Genomic DNA, 26,809 nt, shown 5'->3' with positions numbered 1-26,809 from the left:
ACCTTGCAACTTGCGTATCACTCTGCTCAGCCTCCCTGGTCTACTCCAAGGTGGTGGAAAGGAAGCTTCAGCCAATCCTCCGCCAAGTTGCCCCTTATTTGCAGATAGTGTGGCCGAGTGGTCTAAGGCGCTGGATTAAGGCTCCAGTCTCTCTGGAGGCGTGGGTTCAAATCCCACCACTGCCATCTGCATCTATTACATAGCTGGAAGCCAACCAAGGTGATGTCTTGTGTCATTTGGGCTGAACTTGGTGAAGTAACTAGAATCATCCATCAATCACCTTGCTGAGATTGTTCCTTGTTAACCTGAGGTTCAACGATTGGTGAAACCTTCCTTTCCAGCACTTTGGAGTAGAAAATCAACAAATAATTGTGATAATTAATCGTGACCTCCATATTGATCAAAATAATCGTGATTATCACTTTGGCCATAATCATGCAGCCCAAAGAGATCTAATGTTTAATCCAACCAGGTTGGGCAAGTAACCTTTCTGCTGACTTCTTGTTAAAAAAAGCAAGTAACATCACTCAAAGAAAGCTACTGCGATGGCTGGGAATCAAACCCAGGTCGACTGCTTGGAAGGCAGCTATGCTCACCACTATACCACCATCTCTGGACAATACAATGTTCACTTCAAATCTTGTAATACATCTGGGCATTGAGACTGAAAGTGCACTCTATCACTGAGCTACAGCCCCTGATGATTCCGAAATTCCCTCCAGGGGGTCCTGTGTTATCACATTAACAAGAATGGGAAGTGTGTTCATAAACATTGTTGACCTTCAATAGCTCAGTTGGTAGAGCGGAGGACTGTAGAGGCACAATTCCAAAATCTTTAGGTTACTGGTTTAAATCTGGCTCAAAGAAGTAGTCTCTTCCAGAGTTTCCCTTCACGGATCTATCAAGTATTTCTGATTCTGATGTAGAGATGGACAGACAACCCAAAAGCATAATACTTCTTGCCGAGACATAACAAAAAAAAACAAGAAGGGCTCATTTAAAGGTTTTATTGCTTACTTAGCCATATAATTTTAACATTATTTATTAATATAACATTAAAAATAATCACATGTTAGTCATATTTTTTATGAATTAATTTATTTAAAAAACTAATAAAGAAGATATGGATAAACAAGATAAAGATAGAATGGCTGAGCGTTCCAAGGCTCTGCTTTCAGGTCGCAGTCTCCACCGGGGGCTTGGATTCAAATCCCACTTCTTACATGAATTGTTTCCTTCTAGAACTAATTTCAGAGACATGGTTTTGGGAAGCTACCATGTGTACACAGTAGACATATCTACTGCTGTATTCATTGTTTGTGGCAAGAGCTTTAAAACCTGTTCTTGACTTGCCTTGTTCCACATCCTGTGTGAACGCTTAGCTTACTAAATGACTTAAGTTAGCCAGTAATTGTTGTGTGCCTTCAATAGCATAAGTGTTAATATTATGGAAGAAGCTGCCTGACAAACCAATGTTGCCTTTTAGAACAGTGGTTCCATGGTGTAATGGTAAGCACTCTGGACTTTGAAGTGATCCAAGTTCAAGTCTCGGTGGAAACTGGTTTTAAGCCAGAGTACTGGTGAAATTAAAAAAATCAACCTGTCCACATCTAGGCTAACGGGTAAAATATTCTTGGCTGTTTGACTGAAAACAGTATGTTGGTGGTGGCATGTTGCGCTGTGACCTGTACTTCATGTTAACTGAAAGGAGCTCCAAATTTAGACTTAGTTGAACATATTGAAGATATTTTCACAATGTTGACCAAAATGTCAGTCTATTTCCCATCTAGTAGGCACATTTCTGGACACAGGTGGACATTTTGGACAGAAACATTGGTGGATCTTGATTCCCACCACAGGATTTAACCTGCATTGCATATTGGGGTACAGAGTCAGTAAGATGCCTTCACATCCCGCGCAATGTATTGCCATTGTCAAGCACATTTCCACACTGGTGACATTCTTCCATGTCCCCATAAACCCATATATTTGGGCTGACAATAGGGAAACCTTCCTTTAATAAGTATGACCTGGATGACTGAGAACCTACTATATTATGACATAGTTGACTTACCATATTATTTCTGTGAGAGATCCTACTACACGTTGGATTATTCAGTCAGGAAGGCTGAGCGGTCCAAGGTGCTGCGTTCAGGTCGCAGTCTCCACTGGAGGCGTTGGGTCAATATTGTTTTTGTTTTGTTTTTTGCTGTTTGTTGTGGTGGTGTAACTTAGGGGAGGTGATAAGATAAGTCGCTTGCAAGGGTTACACAATCATCAGCACACATTTGCACACCGACTTTCAACAGTACATTCCCTTACCTACTTCACATACGCTCCTTTGGTTGCTCGGCCATTCTTATCAAATATGGCTGCCAGAAAGGGATGGGGACAAAGATGGTGCATCCTGTTTAATTAGTTACACAGTTAAGCAGTTACACTTATATTCCATGGTCTTTATTTTATTAGCATGTTTATTGAGCTAAATTAGAGGCCATTAGGATGTTTGTGGGGTTGAGGGTATTCTGGGGTTGTGTAAATAAAGTAGGCAGGACTAGATTATAGCCGATAGATATCAGAGATCAACCCATTACCTTAATTCTTATGCGTTGTACTTTTCCCTTGCCGGGTGAGTTAGGAAAACTGTTACAGCATAGCGGAGTATTCTGTCCACCTCCACACGCGTAGTCTTCTCTTCAAGCAGACTTACTGCCTCCTGGTCTTGTCTTGACCTGGTTACCACTTTCTCATTTTTGTATGGCAGCACATCCAGCTGCTAGAGATTCTCAACAATCTGGAAGAGCTCCATGTTGGAAGGAACAGTGGACGTCAGAAGGCACTGTTGCGGCCGTAGCTGTTGCTCCGCGATCCGTGCTGGGCCCTGAAACTTCCCCCCCAGTCTGGTTTGAATGGTGACTGGTCCACCTGGTGGACCGAGCTTCACTGGCTCTAGTTTAATGCTTGTGTTTCTTGTTGTTTTAACAAGTATAATATTACTGAAATGTAATTAGTAATGCGTTATATTACTGTGTTAAAGTAAAAAGGAATACATTACTTTATTTGCGTTACTTTTGTAACACGTTACTCCCAATACTGCCAGTCAGTATACTGTATGTTTAGCTTATTCAAGGTAAAAGAGAAATTAAGACTTAACATTATACCTGCAAATGGAGGTGCTGTGGCTTAGTGGGTTAAAGTGCCTATCTAATAAACAGGAGATCCTGGGTTCAAATCCCAGCAGCACCTTGTTGCAGAAATTACCTCTGTTTGCGTCCCATCATCATGTCCACCCAATCCCCCTGCTACCCATTAAACAGATCACTTTGCATTCAGTCTCGTAATCACCATAAAAATTAGGTATCACTGAAATTTGAACTTGTGTTGCTGCAGTCAGAGTATACAGTGTTCATCCTGAATGGGCCAGTATAGTTCATCAGAACTGCTTGTTGAATGGTTTATTAGCTTTGAAACCTCCCTTTCCCCACAGCTTTCAATTGTAAATTGTGCACTCTTGGGGTCACAGCATGGATCAGGAACCAAATTGGACACACTTGGACTCAATGTTTGCGTTGGCCGGCAATATTTGACACGTTCAGACCATGAAGACAGTTATCAGTTTATTTCCCATCTGGCAGGTATACTTGTGGACTCAGTTGGACATTTTGAAGATAATTGCACAATGTTGACCCAATTGTCAGTCTATTTCCCATCTGGCAGGGACATTTCTGGATTCAGGTGGACATTGTGGACAGAAACATTGGTGGATCTTGACTCTTACCATGGGATTTAGCCTGTATTGCACGTTGGGGTACAAGGTCAATAAGATGCCATTAACATGCCGCGCAATGTATTGCCATTGTCAAGCAAATTGCCACCCTAGTGACTTTCTTCCATGTCTCCATGAACGCCGATATGTTTGGGCTGACAATTACAAGAGCAGCTGAAAACCCTAGTCGACCCAGTCCAAACCATCGCGGTAAGCCTCACTGGGTGTCCAAACTAAAATGATACGAGGAAAGTTGGTAGACTCCTTACTGATGTTTATATCTGTACTCACAATGCCCTGTTTTTAAAACACAAGTGTTACATGTGAATAATCAATGTGTGAGTAATCAGGAAGCTCACATAAAAGATAGTTGCAAGGTCTACCAAATGTTTAACTTTACAACCCGTGAGCGGCTGGAACCTTGGTTGCCACCTTCCATCAAAATGTGAATCACAGACCTGGGTAGAATTTCCAGAGCACAGTGGCGCAGCGGGAGCGTGCTGGGCCCATAACCCAGAGGTCGATGGATTGAAACCATCCTCTGCTAATTGCTATGCTTTGTGTCAGCAGAGTGTCTATTTCCTCTCTGTTGATATTTAACAAAGTTTCTGAAATGAAATACTGGAGCATAAAACAATATACTATACTACAGTACAAATACTTACTGTAAAACATGTACAGTCCAAGTGCTTGTTGTGATAGTCTGAAAGAGAGAGCATACTGCTTAGTTTGTGTCACAGGAAGTTTGTAAAAGCTTGTAAAACATCAACCCTGGTGTCTCCAGTCAAAATATCAACATCATTTCTTTCAGAACAAACTGTGCTATTAGAATATTTGTGCTGCACTGGGGTCACTTGAATGTTAAAAATGGTTTTAGGACCCTAAAGGGAACATGAATCTTCCAGATATGTATTAATATCACACAGAGCAGTACGAGCTGAGCCAGTCTCCTCTAAAACACTTCTCATATGTCCTGGGAGTCCCACTGGGAAGAAATAAACATTAGAACTTATACAACTATGCATTTATTTTTAGCTTCATTTACCCAACAGAACAGCTTTGGAGTCATTGGAATGAGTTGAATGGTGGTCGTCTCGCTCCCCCCTAGCACCTGTGAGCTGAACCCCCCCCCCTGTGACTTTCAGTCAGCGAGTTGCCGACTCAGCGGAAGTGTAGCGTGATATCAGGTCTTGCTAACGAGGTAGCGATGGATTTCTTTTGGTGTTTTTACAGGATCGTCATGACTGAGCCGGTAAAAGGGAAACAGAAACTTAAGAAAGCATTGTTGGAGGAACAGAGAAAGAGGAAACTGCATACTGACCGAGGGAGGAGTCAGACACAAGGAAACAGAGGAGCCGCCAAATATCTATTCAGAAGCTGGAGGTGGAGCTCGATAGACAAAACCTGCAAGCTAACAGCCAAGAAATGGCCAGAACTGCATTGCCCCTTTACTTGAAGTGTTTTCCTCTTCACTGAGGTGTGGAGTTGGAACAGTAGCTGAAGTCTAAATGCAGCAGGTTCAACCATCCTTTGGTCTGGGAACGAAGAGCTTGGTCGTTGTTAAGAACCAGTATTCATGCAAAGAAAGAACTGGAGCATTTATTGGAGAGAATAAGTAGGCTGACATTGACGTATTGAGACAACAGTGACTGAAAATCTAATTCAATCTACATATCGGTCTTAAAGATCTAAATAGATTTTCTCACCTCAGAGTCATCTGGAGCACGTAACCATTAGCTTCTGTCCCTCTGAACCCTGAGTGACAATCACTCTGCAGTGAATCAGATGCAGTTCCCCCCCCCAGTCTAACCAAGACTATACTTTCAGGGATCATTTCTAGAGTTTCTGACTTGAGGAATGTGTTTCTAAAGTGTTTGGTCTCGCTGACCACAATGATGAGTCGTGATATTCCTTTCTGAGCGTGAAGCTGACAGAGAGTAATGATTCACTTCATATGCTCTCTGTCATTGATGATTGTTCTTTGTTTCTTTATGGAGCACTGAGGAAGGGAATATGATCAGAGTGGTGATAGTAGTAAATATGTGAAAAACTAACATCAGTGAAGGTAATAAAACATGCTAAACTTTCTGATTAACTGAAGTTATAGTCAGTCTTGAAGTATGTTTAGTCCATGGTGGACATGGTTACTTGAAAGGGTTAACACCTACTTTGTAATGCCTTATGTCCCGTGTAAAAATGTGAACCGAGTTAAGCCATAATTCATTTTTATTTCTACCTTTGCTTTTCCTACTTTGACATGTCAAAAAGGTGCGTTGTTTGAAAGTCCATCTCTACACATCCATGTTCCACTCCCACAGGTGTTTCCACTTGACTAATCAGACTGTGTGGCCTTCACAGGCTAAGCTTGATTGACATGTATTAAAGGGGTGGAACGGTACACTGAAGTCTCGGTGGATGGGATGGCATGTTGGACTGAAAAGAAATACATTGGTGGAGACAGATGACTTCCAGTACCTATGAGATAACACAATATTGTTTGTGAAGGCACATCTGTAGTTTGGTATACTGTAAAGATTTATCAGTTTTCTACTATTCTTGAAGAATGCCTCTCGTTGTCAGCAGGATTTGAACCTATGCGGGGAAGACCCCAATGGATTTCTAGTCCATTGCCTTAACCACTCGGCCATGACAACCTGAAACTTAATGCTATACCAATTTGCACAAATGTCCATAAACTTTCTAATTGGTTAGTAGTAGTTACCAGACACGGGCAAATTGCAAATCGTAGTGGACTGCCTGTGTCTGTAGATCCTCGTGGAGCTTGATTGATTGATATGCTTCCTTATTTGTACCATAACAGAAATTTAATATTTTATCAAATCTGGGTTGGGCGAGTAACTTTTCTGGTTACTGCTTGACAAATAAAGCAAGCAAACACACAACAAAAGCGACTGCGATAGCTGGGAATCGAACCCAGGTCAACTGTTTAGAAGGCAGCTATGCTCACCACTATACCACCATCACTGGACAATGCAGTGTATGTTCTTAAACCTGTAAGCTCACTTTAAACTAGATGTGGACAGTTGATAGGTTGATTTTTTCACGTTTGCTGTGGATTAAAAACAGGTTCCACTGAGATTTGAACTCAGATCGCTGGATTCAGAGTCCAGAGTGCTAGCCATTACACCATGGAACCTTTAAAAGTGTTTCAAGGGTTTGCTAGGCAGTTTCTTTCCTAATATCCACATGCGTGATGTTAAAGGCACACAACAATCACAACGAAGATGAAAAAGCAACAATTACTGGCCAACTTAAGTCATTTAGTTAGCTAAGCATTCAGAGGATGTGGGAAAAAGCAAGTCAAGAACAGGTTTTAAAGGACTTGCCACAGACAGTGAATACAGCAGTAGATATGTCTACTGTGTACAAACACATGGTAACTTTACATGTGTTGACCATAAAGATGCTCACAAAACGCTGTACTTGCAATTGCGTTTCTTGCGCACATTCATGTCCTCTTAAATACAAAGAACTGCTAAGTTCTCTATTCCCAATATCATTGGGAATATCATGTCATATCAGGTCTCAGAAAAAGAATAGTTGTCAGAAGTGGGATTTGAACCCACGCCTCCAGTGCAGACTGCGACCTGAACGCAGCACCTTGGACCGCTCGGCCATCCTGACTGATACAACAAATGCTTCGTAGGACCCATCTCAAAAATTATAATATAGTAAATCAAACATGTCATGATATAGTAGGTTCTCAGTCATCCATGTCATAGTTCACAAGGGAAGGTTTCTCAACTGTCAGCCCAAATATATGGGCGTTCATGCACATTGCACGGGATGTGAAGGCAATGTGCAATACAGGCCAAATCCTCTGGTGGGAATCAAGATCCACCAATGTTTCTGTCCACAATGTCCACCTGAATCACACAGAAAGGGTTGGACACAGTGACCACTCCCCCATCCATATCTGTCAGTTGAAAGCTGTGGAGAAAGGGGGGTTCCAAAGCTAAACGACGTAGAGTAGAAAATCAACAAATAATTGTGATAATTAATCGTGATCTCCATATTGATCAATCATTTTGGTCATAATCACGCAGCCCAAAGAGATCTAATGTTTTATCAAACCAGGTTGGTCAAGTAACCTTTCTGCTGACTTCTTGTAAAATAAAGCAAGTAACATCACTCAAAGAAAGCTACTGCGATGGCTGGGAATCGAACCCAGGTCGACTGCTTGGAAGGCAGCTATGCTCACCACTATACCACCATCACTGGGCAATACAATGTTCACTTCAAATATTGAAATACATCTGGGCATTGAGACGGGAAGTGCACTCTATCACTGAGCTACAGGCCCTGATGATTCAGAAATTCCCTCCAGGGGGTCCTGTGTTATCACATTCACAAGAATGGGAAGTGTTTGTGCATTTGCTAGCTCCCTTTGATAGCTCAGCTGGTAGAGCGGAGGACTGTAGAGGCGTAAAGCTGAAATCCTTAGTTCGCTGATTCAAATCCTGCTCGAAGGAACAGTCTTTTCCAGTGTTCCCCTTCAGGGATCAGTAAAGAATTTCTGATTTTGATGTAGAGATGGACAGACGACCCAAAAGCATAATACTTCTTGCCAAGACATAACAAGAAACAAAAAGAAGGAGTTGAAGGAGATAGAGTTAAAGAACTTTTTTTCAGGACATTTTGTCGTTCAATATGGCAGGCATTCATATGGCTGTGCATCCAGGGCCAAATGTTTTACCATTTCATCCACTACGGGCCCCTAAGGAAACATGGGACTGTGAACGCTTGTTACCCATAGCAACGACAGGTAACAACAAGTGGAAGTACTTCTCTCTTTTCGTATAATCGCCACTATACGACCCAGTTTAATCTCGGTAAACTTTGCGGAAATCCTGCAAACAGCTACAATGACTGTTTATCTGTGAGGATTTAAAAATCTATCTGTCATACCCGTCTGGCCGGTATTGGATGGAATGATGTCAATTTGCGCTTTTTATCTGTAACACATAAAAATCTGGATGCAGCAAAGAACCATTTTCTCCTGTTCTGTACACAACCCAAAGTTTAAAAAAAAACAAAAGATAACTTTCACCGAATCCCTCAGTTAAATCAGAGTCAGTAACTTTACATGTGTTGACAATAAAGATGCTCACAAAACGCTGTACTTTCAATTGCGTTTCTCGTGCACATTCATGTCCTCTTGAATACAAAGAACTGCTAAGTTCTTTATTCCCAATATCATGTCTCAGACATTAGTTCCAAATGAAAACAATTATTGTCAGAAGTGGGATTTGAACCCACGCCTCCAGTGGAGACTGCGACCTGAACACAGCGCCTTGGACCGCTCGGCCATCCTGACTGATCCTACAGATGTTCAGAAGGACCTGTCTAAAAAAATTATGATATAGTAAATTAAACGTCATGACATGGTAGTTTCTCAGTCATCCATGTCATAGTTAACAAGGGAAGGTTTCTCAACTGTCAGCCCAAATATACGGGCGTTCATGGAGACATGGAAGAAAGTCACCAGGGTGGCAATGTGCTTGACAATGGCAATACATTGCACGGGATGTGAAGGCAATGTGCAATACAGGCTAAATCCCATGGTGGGAATCAAGATCCACCAATGTTTCTGTCAACAATGTCCAACTGAGTCCACAAATATACCTGACAGATGGGAAATAAACTGATAATTGTCTTTGTGCTCTAAACGTGTCAAATATTGCCGTACAATGCCCACATTGAGTCCAGATGTGTCCATTTTGGTTCCTGATCCATGCTACTACCCCAAAAGTCCATAACTAGGCCGAGGGCAACTGGACTTGGTAAAAGGTCCTCCACAGAAGTTTTGTCTCTCATCCAAGAGACTTCTTTAGTTTTTTTACATTACTTTTTATGAATTTTTGACATACTATACTATGACTTTTCATGACTTTTTATGAAATTTTTCAACATCTTATACTATGCCTTTTTATGCCTTTTTATGAATTTTTGTCATACTTATATACTATGACTTATGAATTTTTTGACATACTCTAAAATGAATTTTTATGACATTTTATGAATTTTTGTCATACTATACTATGACTTACGATTTTTTTCAACATACTATGACTTTTTTTGAAAAGGGGAATTAGCTCAAATGGTAGAGCGCTTGCTTAGCATGCGAGAGGTAGCGGGATCAATGCCCGCATTCTCCAGAGGACTTTAGATTCTTCTTGTTTTACAACAAGAACTACAAATTTGGACTTGTTAAGACATACTACACTACAACTTTTTAGGAATATTATACTATGACTTTTATGAATTTTTTGTCATACTATACTATGACTTTTTAATGACATTTAATGATTTTTTGTCATACTATACTATGACTTTTATGATTTTTTTGACATACTATACTATGACTTTTATGGATTTTACAACATACTATGACAATTTCTGAAAAGGGGGAATTAGCTCAAATGGTAGAGTGCTGGATTAGCATGTGAGAGGTAGCGGGATCAATGCCCGCATTCTCCAGAGGACTTTGGATTCTTCTTGTTTTACAACAAGAACTTTAAATTTGGACTTGTTACGACATACTACACTACGACTTTTATTAACCCAGGTTTCAAGAAAGTAAAAAAAAATCAGACAAACTTCAGGGGATGCAGCTCAGTGGTCGAATGCATGCTTTGAATTTATAAGGACCTGGGTTCAGTCCCTGGCGTCTCCATCAGGTGTTATGGTCCAGTCTGTAAAAGAGCTTTAGACGATCTTACTCTGACGGATGAAATGAAATAATGCAACAAGTGTAACAAAGGCAATAAAGTGGAAGATAAACTTAATAAGTGTCTGATGACTCTGTGCACTTTAACCATGTCCAGCTTTACTCAGCAACTGAGATGGATTTGAACAAATTTGTATAGCACAGTGTTGTGCATCCTTGCATGTATGGTACTTAATGCAAAAATCAGTCTCAATGCCCAGATGTGTTGCAACATTTGCAGTCAACATTGTGTTGCCCAGTGATGATGGTATAGTGGTGAGCATAGCTACATCCCCCGCAATTGACCAGGGTTTGTTTCCCAACCATTGCAGTTTATTTGTCAAGAAGTAACTAGAAAGGTTACTTGCCCAACCCAATTTGATAAAATATTAGATCTCTGTTATGGTACAAATAAGGGAACATATCAATCAATCAAGCTGCCTCCACAAGGATCCACAGACACAGGCAGTACACTACAATTTGCACTTTGCCCGTGTCTGGTAACTACTACTAACTAATTGAAAAGTTAGTGTTAGGATTAGGTTAAGGCGATGGACTAGAGATCCATTGGGGTCTCTCCGCGCAGGTTCGAATCCTGCCGATAACGAGAGAAATTCTTTAAGAGTGGTAGCAAACCAATGACGCATCACAGTTTACCAAATTGCAGATGTGCCTTTATGAACAAAATTGTGTTACCTCATAGTTACTGAAAGACACCAGTCTCCACCAATGTATTTCTTTTCAGTCTGTGTTACAAGATTTGCAGTGATTGTCTAGCAGAAAGGCAACAGGTGTGTTACTTGTTACTTTTTTGACTATGATTTTGTACCATAGCAGTGCAATCATTTTGCCCAGGTTTGATTTCCAGCCACTGCAGTTGCATTTACAGGTTTTGAAGCCATATATAACATTAACATTACATGTTTTACCCAGGTTTCTTCTTTTATTCAGTGATATTTCAATTTCCTCGTGAGAGTCATCCCAAAAGGATTAATAAAGATAAGTCTATCTCAGAAAAAAGTCAAAAAAATCTGAAAATCTTCAGGGGATGTAGCTCAGTGGTAGGAAGCATACGATATTAACTCCTGTGGTAATCTGACTGGTAGGGTTATAGATCGTAGTGGTAGACTAAGACCTCCTGTGACACAAACTAAGCAGTATGCTCTGTCTTTTATACCTCAGACTATCAGACAGGACCACAAGCACTTCAGATGTACATGTTTTACAGTCTCTTTTTTTCCTGTATTTATGTACTTGTACTGTAGTATATATATTGTATTACAGTCCAGTTTATTTGGTTGTTACAGCAAGTATGAGCACTATAGTTTCCATTTTTATGGATGAAATGAACTTGACACACCGTTAAGTTTACTTTTCAGCAGCTGGAGACATTTCACTTCAGAAACTTGCATCAACAGACTGGAAATGGCCTTACTGCTGATACAAAGCATAGGAATTAGCAGAGGATGGTTTTAATCCATCGACCTCTGGGTTATGGGCCCAGCACACTTCCACTGCGCCACTGTGCTCTGCTGTTCCAGTTCAGGGATGGAAAATTTGTTATTCACATTTTGAGGGAATGTTTGGGATCCTTTAGAGCACCTTTAAAGCAGGTCAGGTGGTAAGAGGACATAGTTCTCACTTTAAACCATAAGTCTGATTCCACTGGGGATTGAACCCAGGACCTTCTGCGTGTAAAGCAGATGTGATAGCTACTACACTATGGAATCTCTGATGTCCTGTCATCTTTAACATAATCGTGACAATACATTAAAAATAATGGCTGGAGGTGAGGTTCTGAAAAGACACGGGCTTATATTTCATTATTTGCATTCAATTTTTTCTAAAGACTTTTCAAATGACAATTTCCAGGTGGTACCAAATACATAGTTCTTACTTTAAAGCATAAGTCTGGTTCCACTGGGGATAGAACCCAGGACCTTCTGCATGTAAAGCAGACATGATAACTACCACACTACAGAACCTCACGGACATATATCTTTACATAATCGGAATATAAATGTGACCTTAACCATAGACTGTAGAATTAGCTGTATTGTAGCTCCGGTTCTGAAAAGTGAAAACAATGCAATGGTGAACGAAGTGAAGTGAGGTTTCTTTTCATCTCTGTAGCCAGGCTGACGGATGGTCACAGCTCTACTGAACCAAGTATTCCCAGAGCTCTTAGTAGTAACGACTTTATGAGATTTTTCAAAAAATTCTCCTGCTGTGCCTTGTAATGCCCACAGCGTCCTGCTATGCCATGAACTACTAAAAAGAACTGCTACAAACTACTATTTTTTCTATTTTTGTTATTTCCACTCTTCATTCTAACTACAACCGGCTCGTCAGACACCGCCTACCAAGAGCCTGTGTCAGTCCGAGGTTTCTGCCTAAAAGGAAGTTTTTCCTCGCCACTGTCGCACTGTTGCTTGCTCTGGAGGAAACCACTAGAACTGTTGGGTCCTTGTAAATTCTGGAGTGTGGTCTATCTGTAAAGGGTCTCGAGATAACTCTTGTTATGAATTGATACTATAAATAAAATTGAATTGAATTGAAAATGCATGTGCAAAACACAATCTATGATCAATACAATACACTGTCTATTGTATAAGGGCATACCTCACACATCTAACATAATGAAGTTTTTGTAATGTCAGCTGATGATAGAGTTTTCTTTTGTCATTGTGTTATGATTGACTAAATGTTCCTGTTGGAAGAGAACATGTGTTAGTGTTTGGAATAATTATTTGATTTTGAAACATGTTTACAGTGTTTTGTTAGTCTCTTGACTTTGTAATGCCTTATGTCTACTGTAAAAATGTAAATTGAGTTGAGCCATAATTCATTTTTATTTCTACCTTTGCTTTTCCTACTGTGACATGTCAAAATGTCAAAAGTTGGATTGTTTGAAAGCCCATCTCTACACATCCATGTTCCACTCCCACAGGTGGTTTAACACGTGCTAGTTGTCCCTTAAATTACCAGTTTATTTTTGTAATTTATTGGTGTTTTTCTGTATTTAAAAAATACAGAAAAAAATCTGTAATGTTAAAAGGAAAATGTATGTAAAATTACAGATTTTTTTACAATGTGTCAAGTCCTGACCATTCCCTGACCGGGAATTGAACCCGGGCCGCGGCGGTGAGAGCGCCGAATCCTAGCCACTAGACCATCAGGGATTAACAATCATCAAACCTATTTTTGTAGATGTGAGTTTCCTTTTCACTTACTGCAATGACTCATATTGTTTTAGGTGAGGAATGGCGCCTGGCTAGAGCTTCAGAAGGCAGGACATGACAGATTACACATCTGTCACATAGTCAGTTTGTATTCTTAAATACCAAGTCTCTTGCTGTTCCTTGACTAGTTGCCCCCACCCCAGCTTTGCATCGCTCCAGGTATGTAGAAAAAAAGTCTCTTATGCACCTTTGCATTGCGCTAAAATGTCAAAATTTGAACCTGAATCCAAAATAACATTCCTCAACATTCACATACATTGGTTTTCAGTTAAAAAATGTGGGTCAGGGGTTTAGTTACTGTTTGAAAAAATGAAAAGAATAGTTATTGAGATAGAGGCAGATGAAGTGTTTATGACCCATCAATGATGACAAAAGTATACATCCGCTGTTGGGGATCTGATTTAAAGGAAATGGTACTCTTTAAAAATGTCGGGGTTCTATCTTTAAACTAATGAGGAAGAATTTGACAAATCTAAATCAACCAAAACTAGTCCAGGAGCTTTCTCTTTTAAATGTAACACCTGTATCTGTCAAGGCCTGACCATTCCCTGACCGGGAATTGAACCCGGGCCGTGGCGGTGAGAGCGCCGAATCCTAGCCACTAGACCATCAGGGAGTCACATCTCTCAGAGTTATTTTTGTAGATGTGATTTTCCTTTGTGTGTAATTTAGCATCTTTCTCATCTTTTCTCTCATTTCCTCTTTTTTTCCTCCTTTTTCCTCTTCCTTTTCTTCTTTTTCCTTCGTCCCTCTCTCTTCCCCTTTTTCCTCTTCTTCCACCCCCCTATGAGACTGTTGATCCCCAGCTTTGGCACAATGGATAAAGAGTCTGACTTTGGACTCTAGGTTTGACTCCTGGCTAGCTCGTACTGTCTTTAGCGACTAAATCTCTTGTTCGTCATTTCCAACTTTACCCCCCAGTACAAATTCTACAAAGAAAATGTACATCTATAAAGAGCCAAATGATGAGTAATTAAAGTAATCTAAGCCTCTTGGTGTCAGTCAACTACAGCAATAATAAGGCTCTTGCTGTTGTTTTTCTGTTTTTGCTTGCTAATCATCTTTCCTTGAAAAAAAATCTTTTCCCTGAAGGACAGAATCAGCAGTGCTAGATAAACCATCCATGAAATTTTCATTTGTTAGTCAACAATCTGTGAAAGCAGATACAAAGATACATTTCCTTGATGTGACTCCCTGATGGTCAAGTGGCTAGGATTCGGCGCTCTCACCGCCGTGCCCCGGGTTCAATTCCCGGTCAGGGAATTTACTTGAAGTATTCAGGTGTAACATTTGAAAGAATTTTTGGTTCATTTAGATTTGTCAAATTCTTCCTCATTAGTTTATTGCTAGAACCCCAACACTTTTAAAAGAGTACCATTTCCTTTAAATCAAACCCCCGACAGCGGATGTCCTTTTGTCATCATTGATGGGTCATAAACACTTCATCTGCCTCTATCTCAATAACAATTCTTTTCATTTTTTCAAACAGTAACTTGTAATGGAAATTTACATTTAACCAATGATTTTCATATTTATTATTCATGATAAGATCTCCAATGCCTCTCAGAGTATATGACTTCTGTATCTTTCCTCTGTGTCTTCTCCTTGTAGGAGACAACTGAATTTGTTATGTCTTTGCATTTTCCCACCAAGGAGGGCTCGCTGATTCCACTCGGAAATCAAAATGACAAGGAAGCAATTTTAAACAGCAGGGGTGAGTTAAAGTTTCAATTCTGTTAGATAAATTATTTAAATTGGACATTGAGATGGTTTGTGAGACAAATATTGACTGTGATTTAACTGAGGGATTCGGGGAAAGTTATATTTAGTTTTGTAAAAGTTTGGGTTGTGTACAAAACAGGAGAAAGTAGGAGCTAGTTTTTTTGCAATTCTTCTGTTCACACTAGGCACTATTTCACATCTTTTGTCTGTAGTGCTCTATTCTGTCAGGACTTAATTCTGTCTCTCCCACCTCTTCTTTTTTTTCTTGTTCTGTCTTGGCAAGAATTGTTATGCTTTTGGGTCGTCTGTCTATCTCTACATCAGAATCAGAAAGACTTCACTGATCTGTGAAGGGAAACTCTGGAAAAGACTGCTCCTTCGAGCCGGATTTGAACCGCGACCTAAGGGTTTCAGCTTTATACCTCTACAGTCAAGCGTTGGTGGTATAGTGGTGAGCATAGCTGCCTTCCAAGCAGTTGACCTGGGTTCAATTCCCAGCCATTGCAGTAGCTTTCTTTGAGTGATGTTACTTGCTTTTTTTTTTTTTTTTTTACAAGAAGTCAGCAGAAAGGTTACTTGCCCAACCTGGTTTGATGAAATCTCTTTGAGCTGCATGATTATGGCCAAAATGATAATGGCAATTACTTTGATCAATATGGAGATCACGATTAATTATCACAATTATTTGTTGATTTTCTACTCAAAGTGCTGGAATAGGAGCGTTCACCAACCTCAGGTTAACAAGGAACAATCTCAGCAAGGTGATTGATGGATGATTCTAGTTACTTCACCAAGTTCAGCCCAAATGATACACATACAGACTTGGGTGGCTTCCAGCTATGTAATATTTGAAATTTGCAGTGATGGGACTTGAACCCATGCCTCCAGAGAGACTAGAGCCTTAATCCAGGGCCTTTGACCACTCGGCTACATTACCAGCATGCAACTCTTCGCCACATCGTGACACGCACAGGGACTGTAACTAATGGTATGCTGTTAATGTTATTGGGAAAAAAAACCTTTGCAAGGAAAAAGCCACTTTATTGTAAAATGCCAATACTTGTTATACATTAGAAAAAATGTTATAACACTTTGTCATTTTTCTCTGACATTGATTTTAGAATATTGTAACCAGCATTAAGTGAGTAGGTTTAGGTCTGTGTGAATATGGGCTGAATTTGAGAACATCTTCTTTTGCATATTCACTGTAAAGAGCCATTACTCCTCCATATTGGGCGACAAAATTTGGGTTTCCTGAAAAAAGTTCTTTAAGTACAGGTAAACTTAGTATGCTAAAAAAGAATTTAGAAGAAAAGAAGAAAATTGTTAGAGGGCCAAAAATGAAAAGCACTCAAGATCTGATTTAAATAGAGAAAAATAATCAATGTTCTAATCAGTGGTTGAATGAAGCTAACTGTAATAAAATAAAAGAAAAAAAAAGAGGGTGCATCAACAGTTACCATCAACCTTTACAAAAAAATCTTTATTATTCCTTTTTTTCTACACTAAAGTGGGTAACAATAATAATAATAATAGTAATATTAATAATAATAATGGTGATAATGTTGATGACAATGATGACAACATGCAGTAACAGTTACATGTAGGATGCTGTTCACTTCAGGAAGGTAGGAATAAATAATACAGTGTATCAATTTTCATTTATAAAAGATGCCAAACAATCCTTGCAATCAGATCAAAACTAAGCCTTTCTGTAAGGTGTGGGGAAGAACTTAACAATGATTATTTATTTGCAATTATTATTTATTGTATCAATATTTACAACCCAGCCCAGCTTTATAACTGAGGAACACCCCAAATTCTGGAAAGTGATTTCCAAATAAGGCAATAAACAGTTTTTAAACTGGAAAACTGGACTAAAATAAAGAAACTGATGGAATATCTGCCTTGTGGACAATTAAATTACTAAGAACAGTTCATTTAAAAGACAGTAGGGGGCAGTAAAATGCCTAGACTGGCGGTAGACTTAATGTTCCACAGTTCGATGGTTCGAATCCCAGCCGTGGCTTGCCCACAAAATTTAAAAACATCAAAAAAAAATTCTTTAAGTGTTCATGGGGGGCTAAAATACCTTCATGTCTTCAATTTTCTCATTTTTCTCTCTTTTCTTCTTTCTTTTTTCTTCCCCTTTCTTCCCCCTCCTCTTCCTTTCTCCCCCTCCCAACAGACTGTCGTTCCCCAGCTTTGGCGCAGCGGGAGCGTGCAGGGCCCATAACCCAGAGGTCGATGGATCAAAACCATCCTCTGCTACTTCCTAGGCTTTGTATCAGTCTGTTGATGTTTAACAAAGCAAGTGTCTCAAGTGAAATGTCTGCACCTGCTAAATGTTTAACTTAATAGCATGTGAAGTTTTTTTTCATCCATAAAAATAGAAACTACAGTGCTCATACCTGCTGTAACACCCATAAAAACTGGAGCATAAAACATTAAATACATTACACTACAGTTAAAAAAATACTGTAAATAGTACCATGTATGTTTAAAGTGCTTGTTGTGCTGTCTACCAGTCAGATTACCACAGGAGGTAATATCTTCTGCAGCTCTTTTAAAGACTCTACCATAATACCTGCTGGAGATGCCAGGTCCTCATACATGTAAAGCATGAGCTCTACCACTGAGCTACATCCCCTGAAGATTTTTAGATTTTTTGACTGTTTTCTGAGATAGACTTAGACTTATCTTTATTAATCCTTTTGGGATGACTCTCGCAACGAAATTGAAATATTTGTGTATGGCTTTAAAACCTGCAAATGGCTGGAAATCAAACCAGGGCAAAATTATTGCCCTGCTATACAAAGTTCACTGCAAATCTTGTAAAACAGACTGAGAAGAAACACGTTGGTGGAGACTGGTGGCTTCCAGTACCTATGAGATAACACAATATTGCACACGAAGGTACATCTGCAATACGGTAACCTGTGATTTATCAAATTGTGTCATTGGTTTGCTACCACTCTTAAAGTATGCCTCTCGTTGTCGGCAGGATTTGAACCTGCACGGGGAGACCCCAATGGATTTCTAGTCCATCGCGTTAACCACTCGGCCACAACAACCTGAAAAGGAGCAATATCTGTTTGCACAGATGTTCATAAACTTTTCAATTGGTTACAAGAAGTTACCAGACATGGGATAACTGCAAATTGTAGTGCACTGCCTGTGTCTGTGGATCCTTGTGGAGGCAGCTTGATTGATTGATTTGCTCCCTTATTTGTACCATAACAGAGATCTAATATTTTATCAAATCGGGTTGGGCGAGTAACCTTTCTGGTTACTTCTTGACAAAAAAAGCAAGTAACCACACAACGAAAGATATTGCGATGGCTGGGACTTTTCTCTGCATCGTGACACGCAGAGGGACCGTAAGTAACGATATGCTAATGTTATTGGAACAAAACTTTCGCAAGGCAAAAACCAATACTTTATTGAAAAATGTTAATAATAATAATAATACATTTTATTTAACAGCGCCTTTCTAAGCACACAAGGTCGTTTTACAGACAATAAAAGATAGATACAGGCAAAAGAAAAGTTATGAACAGTTATGAAAAAATACCAGAGAAAAATGGCAAAGTGTGATAACATTTTTTAATAAAATATTGGCAGTTTTTAATAAAGTAATGGCTTTTTCCTTGCAAAGGTTTTTTTTTCCCAATAACATTAACAAGCATACCGTTAGTTACGATGCCGGTGTTTGTCACGATGTGGAGAACTGATACATGCAGGTAGTGTGGCCAAGTGGTCTAAGGCGCTGGATTAAGGCTCCAGTCTCTCTGGAGACGTGGGTTCAAACCACCATTTGCATATATTGGAAGCCACCAATGTAGTTTCTTACAGCGGTGTCATTTGGCCTGAACTTGGTGAAGTAACTAGAATCATCCATCACTTTGCTGAGATTGTTCCTTGTTAACCTGAGGTTCAACAATTGGTGAAACCTTCCTTTCAAGCAATTTGGAGTAGAAAATCAACAAATAATTGCGATAGTTAATCGTGATCTCTAATTGTGGTTATCATTTTGGCCATAATCGTGCAGCTAAAAGAGATTTTATCAAACCAGGTTGGGCAAGTAACCTTTCTGCTGACTTCTTGTAAAAATAGCAAATAACACAACTCAAAGAAAACTACTGCGATGGCTGGGAATCAAACCCAGGTCAACTGCTTGGAAGGTAGCTATGCTCACCACTATACCACCATCACTGGACAGCAGTTTTTCACTTCAAATCTTGTAATACATCTGGTATTGTAACTGGAAATGCGCTCTATCACTGAAAGCACCTCCAGGGGGTCCTGTGTTATCACAATCAAGGGAATGGGAAGTTCATATGTCAGTGCTAGTTCCCTTTGAAAGCTCAGTTGGTAGAGTGGAGAACTGTAGAGGCATAAAGCTGAAATCCTTAGGTTGGTGGTTCATATCTGGATTGAAGGAGAAGTTTTTTCCAGAGTTTCCCTTCCAGGATCAATCAAGAATTTCTGATTCTGATGTAGAGATGGACGGACGACCAAAAGCATAATACTTCTTCTAAGAAACAAAAAAAAGAGTTGAAGGAGATAGAGTTAAAGAACTTTTTTTTCAGGACACCCACATTTTGTCGCTCAATATGGCAGGCATTCTATGCATCCAGGGCCAAATGTTTTACCATTTCATCCACTACGGGCCCCTAAGGAACGTGTGACTGTGAACTCTTGTTACCCATAGCAACGACAGGTAACAACGAGTGGAAGTACTTCTCGCTTTTGTATAATCATCACTATACGGCCCAGTTTAATCTCGGTAAATTTTACGGAAATCCTGCAAACAGCTATGATGACTGTTTATCTGTGTGGATTTAAAATCTATCAGTTAACCCCGTCTTGCCCGTATTGGATGGAATGATGTCAATTTGCGGTTTTTATCTGTTATACATAACAGATAAAAACCAGAACCATTTTCTCCTGTTTTGTACACAACCCAAAGTTTTACAAAACAAAAATAACTTTCACCGAATCCCTCCGATAAATCACAGTCAGTAACTTTACATGTGTTGACTATAAAGATTCTCACAAAACACTGTACTTGCAATAGCGTTTCTCATGCACATTCATGTCCTCTTAAATACAAAGAACTGCTAAGTTCTTTATTCCCAATATCATGTCTCAGACATTAGTTCCAAATGAAAAAGTTGCTGTCAGAAGTGGGATTTGAACCCACGCCTCCAGCAGAGACTGCAACCTTAACGCAGCGCCTTGGACCGCTCAGCCATCCTGACTGATCCATCTACCAGCCAATAGAACCTGTCTCAAAAATTATAATATAGCAAATTAAACATGTCATGCTCTAGGAGGTTGGCAGGTGGCAGCTTTAGAAGCCTGAGTAGCTCAGTTGGTAGAGCATCAGACTTTTAATCTGAGGGTCCAGGGTTCAAGTCCCTGTTCAGGTGCAGAGTTGCTTCCCAATCACTTGTGTTCCATGCATAATTCTTTAAAAAGAATTGTGGCTGTTTTTCAAGCAGGTTTGTATCATAACAATGTTGCTGGTAAGTCTAAATGAACAATAGGCAACCTGCATCCATCTTGCTAGCACACAAATCTCTGTACTCATCTCCCTGCTTGGATAGAAGGTCATCTGGTGCATTTTTCCTCTCACGAGGGCTAAGTGTTGTGGTCTGCTGCATTCCCCAACCTATGTCGTGTCTTCTCTTTCTTCTGTGTGTCTTGTCTGTCTTGCCGTGAGGGCGTTCCAGGGGATCTAGAGGCGTGGCTTTCCATCTACGTTCCGTCATCCACACAGCTGTTCCTCATCACTCATCACCCACTGCAATACATAAACCCGGGGGGGTGTTGTTTTATTGGCCCAGGTCACTAACAGGGAGTATTTGTTGGAGAAATCCTTCTATAAACTGACAACTGACTCCATGATGTATTAACACAGCGTTTATTCTTGTGGTCAACAGATGAAATGCGTTTCCGAGCAGTTACACGTGCACGGACCTGATGGAGACTTGTCTAGTACAGAGGTCCCCCAAAAGGCACTTAAACAATATTGTGCTCAGGGTTATATTGGTTCCCCTTGTGGGGCCTGATTGGTCAGCTATACTGTTGCTGGGTTACACTCTCTGCTCTGCCTCTTCCCTCTTTCTTCTTATTATTTTCAGTTATCATTTACCTCACCAGACAGCTATGTTCACTCCCTCCTTAGTTTGTATGTCCTGTTCTCTGAGTTATCAGACCGTCCTGAACTTCAGTGTCCTTGGCCTCACCATCTCCTCCTCCCGTGCTCACTGTAGCATATCTGACTAAGATAGCCCTGTCTGTTCTCTCCCTCCTAGCTGTAACCCAGCTGCAAAGCATAATGTATAATATGTCACACATACACACACTCTTATTTAGTCTTTGGTTAATTCAGTATATACTTTAAGCCAGCTTTTACGTGGCCGTTCCTGAGTGCCCTGTTCATCACCACCTCAGTCATTGTATTATTTTCCCACAAATTCCCCCTTTTCGCACCTACTAGGTGCGAACACCTTTTACACTAACTGCAGTGCCTCAACGTCCTCCCCGTCCTCTGGCATGGTGAGTAATGGCAGCATCCCAGCGGAATAGGGAGGCGGCGCTTTTTCTTTGGACAAGGCAGTGGTGATGAGCCGGGATGTCATGGTCCGCAGGCAGGGCACACAGCAACACCCACAGGTAACTAGAATAGCGAGAAAAACAGCAATAGATGTCAAACAAGCAGTGATAAGATTCTTCCATTTGCCAAAAAAGGTTGTCATCCACCCCTCCAATGGATTTGATACACCTGAGGCGTCATGCATCTCCTGGGAAAGGGCTCGAAGTTGGTTCAAAGCCCTGGTGACCTTCCCATCCGGGGCAGTGTTGTTAGGGATGACCGTACAGCACATCTCTCCGAACATGGAACAGACTCCTCCTTTTTCAGCCAACAGCATGTCCAGCGCCATCCTATTCTGGAGCGCCATGAGGGACGTTGGGGCCGTCTGCTCGGCCAGGCCTTCGATGGCATCCCTAGTTGCATTGCTCAAGCGTAAAACATTATAATGCACAAAATTTATCCTATCTACATTTTTGCTGGGAGTGACGGGGAAGATGGCTGAAAGCAGTGGTATATTCTCAAATCCTGCGGCTATTTGATCTGCCAATTTGTATTCATTCGGGACACCCCTAGGAACTCCTATGCTGTCTATATAGGTTGGGGTTCCCGCCCATGGATCAAAAGCGGGCCTTGCATACTACGGGCCCTGCGCCTTCTCTTTACGGTCAGTTGCACAGCCTTATGGTGGGTATAGTGGACTCTACTCCCCACCAAAGATATGGGCATAGCTAATCTAACCATAGCACAAACTCCTGACGTTTGATTTGGGAACTTTATCTGGGAGTACAACCTAAGACCACCACAATAGTAGAATAGTCCTATTCTAGCCACTGGGCCTAGGGCTGTTTTGTTTTGTACAGTTGTGTTGCACCAGTCTGGGGGTATATCACCTAGTTTGATTGTGGGCTTGCTTGATCCGGTGAGATTGAAACAGTGATATCTTGCACCCTCCCCCTTTATGGCGGTAAAATACCCTGGTTTTTCAAAGCCTGGGGGAAAGAGGGATGCTAGGGTAGTACAATTGCGGGAAGCTGTCTTAGAGTGTGTGAAGTTCAACATGCATGCATATCCTGCTGGGTCCTCATTAGGAAACAACGGGGCCGGGTTAGTGAACATGACTGGTCTAGCTGTGCACAGGCCACGCACCCTTCCATGTGTTGTTCTTTGGCATTCTGTATTAGCCACCTGATCCATAAATTGTCCTGGCCTGCACCTGCTGATAACTCTAACACATCTTCCACCCTCATTTTAGAGAAGTCCTGCACTATTACGTCTTCCTCCTTCAGAGGGGGTTTTACTGTAGTCTCTGCCATGTCAGTGTCATTCTGTGTGTGCGTGAGGGGATCCAAAATATTTATCTGCAGGGGGGTTATCTGGTCACTTCCTGCTATCCATACACTATGGCTAACATCCAGACATCCTGACCGTTCCTGCTCCCAATTGCTCTATTTACTGACAGGGTTATGGATTTTTCGTGGGGTCTGAACTATAGTCCCGCTGTATAGATAATATCTCCCATTCATCTTGTTGTACCACCAATCTCTTTTGTCTGTCAACCTCGCCCATGGTTTCCACCCTCCTGTTGTCCAACCCGCGTCATACCAGCTGTTACAGAGACTACCTTTCACCTGTCCGGAAGCGCTCCTTTCACAGTCCTCTACCTTTGATAGTCGTCACAGATGTACACATCTGTGTTTTTGTAGAAACTATTATACCCCCCGCAGTCTATAGCCTGACACAAATCAAAGGTAAATGACGTGGTTGAGTCTCTCACATAGGGGAGAGTCAATCTGGCACCGCACCTGGGGATGGGCCCTTAGTGTGTTGCTTCACTACTGCCCAAACTGCTCTTCTTCTCTCTCGTCTAGTTTCATTTCCTTTGTTACTGAGAGGTGGTTGGACACTACCGGGTGATTGTTCTTTGTGGTCTCGGTCCCCATACGCATGTTCCAACCCCAGAACTAATGCTGCAACTCCCACTACTACTACTACTGCTAGGACAACTGTTGTCTTTTTCCCAAACCCCATTGCCTTCCAAGTTATGGATGTACTATGTGGGGGCTGTTCCCCGCCAAAACATCTCTTCCATCTATACATTTTGGATTGCTTTTCTAATTTCTGCCAATGGGCGGCTAGGAGGTGCGACTGGGGCACAATGTGTCAGGTGGTGCCAAGGTGCTCCTTTTTACCTTAACCTGGACCGAGTGTGAAGTAACTCCCTTACTTCGTAAGGCCCGGACCACCTGGGGTCAGTCCCCTTCCTCTTGTGAACTTGACCCTGACCCAGTCGCCTACCTTGACAGGTAGTGTTGCTTCCTCCTGCGGTTTCCTGTTCGCCAACTGGACCTGCGTAGAAAGGGCTGAAACAGAGATGTTAGCTTTTCATATAGTCTGTCATTTCTATTTGCTGAACATCTAACATTGGCATGTGGCCTCCATCTAGTGGAGGTCCTGGCATTTTTCTCCCTGTCATTATTTGTGTGGGGTCAAATGTGTTCTCGTCCTTCTGAGGACCTCATAGCCATGAGGGCCAATGGGAGCGCTCTACCCATGTAACTTGCTTCCTGCACATGCCTAGCTATCTTAGCCTTCAATGTCTGGTTTGCTCTTCCACCATCCCTGTGACTGTGGATGATAAATGATCCGAAGGCATGAGTGATTCCCAGGGCCGTTCTACTTTCTTAGTAGTTTGTTGTTAAAATGTGTGCCATTATCTGACCTTATTTGCCTGGGGACCCCATACCTGGATGAGTTCAGTTTTGAGCCATTTCACCACACTGTTTTTGCGTCCTCTTTTCTGGTGGGAATGGCTTCTACCCACCTAGAGAACCTGTCTACCATCACCAGAAGATACCTTTTCCCCCTACCACATTTTCTGCGCCCATATCAGTATAATCTATACTGATATCTTGAAAACAAGCTGTGGGGACTGGGTACGCTCCTTTTAGTGTGGTGTATGGTTTCTGAACATTATGCTCTCCACACACCCTGCATTCCTGACAAAAATGTGTCACCATGTCCCTCAAATTGGGGTGCCACCACAGCTCAGACAGATTCAGGAGAGTCTGTTTTCTTCCTTCATGTGTTGGTCTGTGTGCCTCAGGTAGCAACATTCTGCACATCTCGGTGATGCTGCTATCTTTCCTTGATGAGACCTCCATATCCCATCTTTGTCTTTTGTGGCGCCGCTCCGCTGCCACTGACATGTCTGTCTCCCCCTTTTTCTGAAATAAAATGGCATTGAGAAAGCCATTGTTTTCAGAAACATCCATATGAAATGGGAGTGAGTAGTCTGGGGAGGTGAGTGTCTCTGCCTTGCTAGGTTACTTTTGAGGTCAGAGAAGGCGGCCTCGGCCTCTGTTGTCCATAGGAGGGGGGCGGTGAGACAGCGATGAGTTCTGTTGGTATAGTCAGGGATATGTGAGCGGCTGTATCCTGTGAGGCCAGAAAAGACAGCATGTCTGCAACTGTGAGGGGCTTCTGACTGTTGGGGGTTCTGTGAGACTGTCATTGTTTAGCTTTGCTGGGCTTGGGCTTGTTTAATTCTTCCAGTTGTTTCTTTAACAATTGAGTTTGTAGTCTTTTTAATTCTTCTTGTTGCTCTGCTCCTTTTTGGTGTTTTGACAGAAATGACGCACATTCTCGCCCCATGTTGCATCGGTCATGTTTGCAGGCCTACTACTCCTCCTAACTGTGTCTGAACTGCTGTGGGTAATCCCCCTAGTACCCCATGGCGGAACAGCGCCACTGTGGCGGCGGACTGGTCCCACGGTTCCCTCATAGCACGCTGCCAATCTTTTTTGCTCTATCTGCATAGGCATCAAAATTTTCATCACTTAGTCTTTTTAAAATGCCATGCTGCATGATCCCCAACTGTGGGATACATGCGGTGCAGCTCAGCCCAAATGCCAGGGGTACTGCTGATGCAGGCACTGATGCGGGACAGTGGGTCCAGCTCCCCCTCTGGTGAGGGCAGCACTAGCTTCATCTGCTCCCATTACTCTACCCATACTGCTCTGAGATCTCCCAAACACAGCTGCACTCCTGCTGTAAGACTATTGAAAGCTGTGAGGAAATGCTCAGCCCTCCTGTCAGGGAGGGGAGTTTTGCACACAGAGAATCTAAGTCACCAAAACTGTAAGGGGTGTACATCAACACAGTCCTCTCCTCCTACCTGGGCGGAGTGGGCATTGTAGCCCCGCCTCTGGTGTGTGGCGCGTCTGCTTCCCTCACTGAGCTCATTTACTGTTAGACGCAGCTGCTCTTGCTGCTTTTTTATCTCTCTGAACTCTTTGTTAAGTTTTCCCTTATTCTAGTTGATCTTCGCAGCTAACTTCGTCAGGGTCCTCGTTGGTAAATTTACCTTAAATGTGCCTGCTACAAAAACGTCTTGAGGACTTTGTGATCTAGATCTGGGCCTGCGTTTATGTCGTTTTTTAGTTTCCCTAGAGCTGGAGCTTCTGTCTGTTTGCTCACTTTCCCTGCTGCTGTCTGACTGTTCGCTATCTTCCTTACTTCCTGAGTCTTGTGGGGTACTATGGTGAGGTGGACTGGGTCCTTTTACTGACATGTGAAAATGCTCTGGATTTTGTTGGCAAAAGACGCTGAGTTATGGGGTACTAGCTTTGCTTGGGCCGGCTGGGACTGTAGCCGCTGGTTGTGGTGGAGCCGCTGCTGCTCCCCCTGGCGCTGACTGTACCATTAAATTTAGATAACATTCTAAATCCTGTACGCGGCCCTCTAAT

The 26,809-nt window shown here is 41.6% G+C and overlaps 11 non-coding genes across 11 annotated transcripts; 5 read left to right on the top strand and 6 right to left on the bottom strand.

Moving 5' to 3' along the window:
* Positions 1–103: 103 nt before the first annotated feature.
* On the top strand, positions 104–185 carry trnal-aag (transfer RNA leucine (anticodon AAG)). Its single transcript has one exon. It is a non-coding gene; the product is annotated as a tRNA-Leu (tRNA).
* A 2,987-nt stretch (positions 186–3,172) lies between these two features.
* Positions 3,173–3,246, top strand: trnai-aau (transfer RNA isoleucine (anticodon AAU)). The gene has a single exon. It is a non-coding gene; the product is annotated as a tRNA-Ile (tRNA).
* A 2,331-nt stretch (positions 3,247–5,577) lies between these two features.
* On the top strand, positions 5,578–5,793 carry LOC116678263 (small nucleolar RNA U3). Its single transcript, XR_004329207.1, has one exon. It is a non-coding gene; the product is annotated as a small nucleolar RNA U3 (small nucleolar RNA).
* Positions 5,794–6,679: 886 nt separating this feature from the next.
* trnar-ucu (transfer RNA arginine (anticodon UCU)) lies at positions 6,680–6,751 on the bottom strand. Its single transcript has one exon. It is a non-coding gene; the product is annotated as a tRNA-Arg (tRNA).
* A 100-nt stretch (positions 6,752–6,851) lies between these two features.
* trnaq-cug (transfer RNA glutamine (anticodon CUG)) lies at positions 6,852–6,923 on the bottom strand. The gene has a single exon. It is a non-coding gene; the product is annotated as a tRNA-Gln (tRNA).
* A 2,098-nt stretch (positions 6,924–9,021) lies between these two features.
* On the bottom strand, positions 9,022–9,104 carry trnal-cag (transfer RNA leucine (anticodon CAG)). Its single transcript has one exon. It is a non-coding gene; the product is annotated as a tRNA-Leu (tRNA).
* Positions 9,105–9,872: 768 nt separating this feature from the next.
* trnaa-agc (transfer RNA alanine (anticodon AGC)) lies at positions 9,873–9,945 on the top strand. The gene has a single exon. It is a non-coding gene; the product is annotated as a tRNA-Ala (tRNA).
* A 2,208-nt stretch (positions 9,946–12,153) lies between these two features.
* trnav-uac (transfer RNA valine (anticodon UAC)) lies at positions 12,154–12,226 on the bottom strand. Its single transcript has one exon. It is a non-coding gene; the product is annotated as a tRNA-Val (tRNA).
* Positions 12,227–12,408: 182 nt separating this feature from the next.
* On the bottom strand, positions 12,409–12,481 carry trnav-uac (transfer RNA valine (anticodon UAC)). Its single transcript has one exon. It is a non-coding gene; the product is annotated as a tRNA-Val (tRNA).
* Positions 12,482–13,606: 1,125 nt separating this feature from the next.
* Positions 13,607–13,678, bottom strand: trnae-cuc (transfer RNA glutamic acid (anticodon CUC)). The gene has a single exon. It is a non-coding gene; the product is annotated as a tRNA-Glu (tRNA).
* Positions 13,679–20,822: 7,144 nt separating this feature from the next.
* trnak-uuu (transfer RNA lysine (anticodon UUU)) lies at positions 20,823–20,895 on the top strand. The gene has a single exon. It is a non-coding gene; the product is annotated as a tRNA-Lys (tRNA).
* The last annotated feature ends 5,914 nt before the right edge of the window (positions 20,896–26,809 follow it).

Source organism: Etheostoma spectabile, unplaced genomic scaffold, assembly GCF_008692095.1.
Source record: "Etheostoma spectabile isolate EspeVRDwgs_2016 unplaced genomic scaffold, UIUC_Espe_1.0 scaffold00006827, whole genome shotgun sequence".
Lineage (NCBI taxonomy): Eukaryota > Metazoa > Chordata > Actinopteri > Perciformes > Percidae > Etheostoma > Etheostoma spectabile.
The sequence above is the reverse complement of the archived record's forward strand: the minus strand, read 5'-3'. Positions and strand labels throughout refer to the sequence as shown.